Raw genomic sequence first — 2500 nt, forward strand, 5'->3', positions numbered from 1 at the left:
TTTTCATTTTGATGAAAATTTCTGTTTTTAAATCTTGTTGGTTTGAAATTGTTTTGAAAAGGTTCTTTAAATCTTGCGGGTTTGCAACTCATAAGAGCGTCACTTTCAACGTCCCCGGCATTGGATTGAGTTTCTAAAAACAACCGTGCACACCGAGGTTAAACTTTACCGGCTCCACTCCGACTCGCCGCTCGCCCACAAATCCGAAGGCAACAAAACATTTGTTTTTAATTTTGATGAAATTTTTTGAAAACATTGGCTTGGCAAGCCCCAATCCGCGACTATCCACCCACCGCCACCCCACACGGGTGGTTGTTGTTGCGAAATGAGGTTGTGGTCGACATGCCCGTGCATTTGAGAAGGAGTTCCTAGCACTCCATGCTCTCCCATGCCAAAAAAAAGCCCAGACAACCCCATTTCGCAACTTTCCACGCCTTTTTTTTCCTCCCTCACCCATGGCGGCGGCGTGGTGGCGGAGGCCGGATTCCGGCCACCACCGCCATGGGTGGCAGCCCCCCGACCCCGACACCAAACCCATAATACCGAGGCAACATATCGAGGCAACATGACATGGGTGTGGCGTGGGGGAAGGGGGCTGCAGCTAGGAAGGCATGGGCTGCCATGCATATGCAGGCAACACACACCCCCCTATATAGCATTTTATGCATTTAGCCCTTTGACAGGAAGAGACATCACCTATGCGCGAGGAGTCATAATGGGCTCTAAATAATTCAATACAAGGTATTTGGACGTGATTTTTTGCAGGGATACTAAGAAACATGCAATCTATGATGGGAAAAAGTTTCATAAATTTTTGAAGTCGGGAAGTATTTTTTATTATTTTTAGAAGTCGTAAAATTGAAAAAATCATTAAAACAAATCCGGGAGGAATTTTTTAGTTTTGTAAGTTGGAGAAGGTCCTAAAAATCATAGACTACTTATGGGGAGCTTATTGTGCGAGGAAATTTCAATAAAAACGGGGTTTGACAAGATTTGAAAAATTCTGTCGACATTTGAAAAAACCTGGAACCATGCTGCCGGCATGCTGCGCACATGCTGCGCGCATGCTGCGCGCAGACTGCGCGCATGCCATGGCAGGACAAGTTTCGCTAGCCTCACTGTCGACAGATGCGCAAGCTGCGCGCACGCTGCGCACAGGCTGCGCGCACGCTGCGCACAGGCTGCGCGCACGCTGCGCACAGGCTGCGCGCACGCTGCGCACAGGCTGCGCGCACGCTGCGCACAGGCTGCGCGCTGCGCACAGACTGCGCGCACGCTGCGCGCATGCCATGGCAGGACAAGTTTCGCTAGCCTCACTGTCGACAGATGCGCAAGCTGCGCGCAAGCTGCGCGCAAGCTCCGCGCACGCTGCGCACAGCCTGTGCGCATGTTGTGCGCAGGCTGCGCGCATGCCATGGCAGGACAAGTTTCGCTAGCCTCACTGTCGACAGATGCGCAAGCTGCGCGCACGCTGCGCACAGGCTGCGCACAGCGCATGCCATGGCAGGACAAGTTCGCTAGCCTCACTGTCGACAGATGCGCAAGCTGCGCGCACAGGCTGCGCGCACGCCATGGCAGGACAAGTTTCGCTAGCCTCACTGTCGACAGAATCAGCACGCTGCGCGCAAGCTGCGCGCACGCTGCCGGCATGGTGGGCGCACGCTGCCGGCATGCTGTGCGAACGCTGCGCGCGCGCATGGCAGGACAAGTTTCGAAAATTTCTGTCGACAGTCTCAGCAGCGCGCACGCTGCCGACATGCTGTGCGCACGCTGCGCACAGGCTGCCGGCATGCTGCGCGCAGCCCATGGCAGGACAAGGTCCGAAAAATTCTGTCGACATTTTTACGCCGTGGTAGGCTTCCGCTTCGCGTCACTTTGTCGACATTCAAGCCTACCATTTGTATTGAATTTTTCAAACCTTGTCAAACCCCATTATTCAAATGTCGAAAAATTTTGTCGACATTTTTACGCCATGATAGGCTTCCGCTTCGCGTCACTTTGTCGGAATGCATCGCATGGCGAGGCAAGGCCACGGCATGCCAAGGCGAAGGCAACGCATGGCTTGAATGGCTTGGTCAAGGCCACATCATGGGCACGGCATGCCAAGGCAAGGCGAGGCAAGCCATCCTTAGCCTCGCCTACACTCACTTTCTCGGAATGCATTGGATGATGAGCAATTCCAAGGTAAGGCAACGCATGGCTTGAATGGCTTGGTGTAGGCCACAACTTGGGCATGGCATGCCAATGCAAGGCAAGGCAAGGCAAGCCATCCTTAGCCTCGCCTACACTCACTTTCTCGGAATGCATTGGATGATGAGCAATTCCAAGGTAAGGCAACGCATGGCTTGAATGGCTTGGTGTAGGCCACAACTTGGGCATGGCATGCCAATGCAAGGCAAGGCAAGCCACGCCATCCGAAGCCTCCAATAACCTCACTTTCTCGGAATGCCTTGAATGGGCACGGCATGTGAGGGCAAGGCAAGGTCCTAAATATCATTTT

Source organism: Prunus avium, unplaced genomic scaffold (genome assembly GCF_965620075.1).
Source record: "Prunus avium unplaced genomic scaffold, drPruAviu1.hap1.1 HAP1_SCAFFOLD_32, whole genome shotgun sequence".
Lineage (NCBI taxonomy): Eukaryota > Viridiplantae > Streptophyta > Magnoliopsida > Rosales > Rosaceae > Prunus > Prunus avium.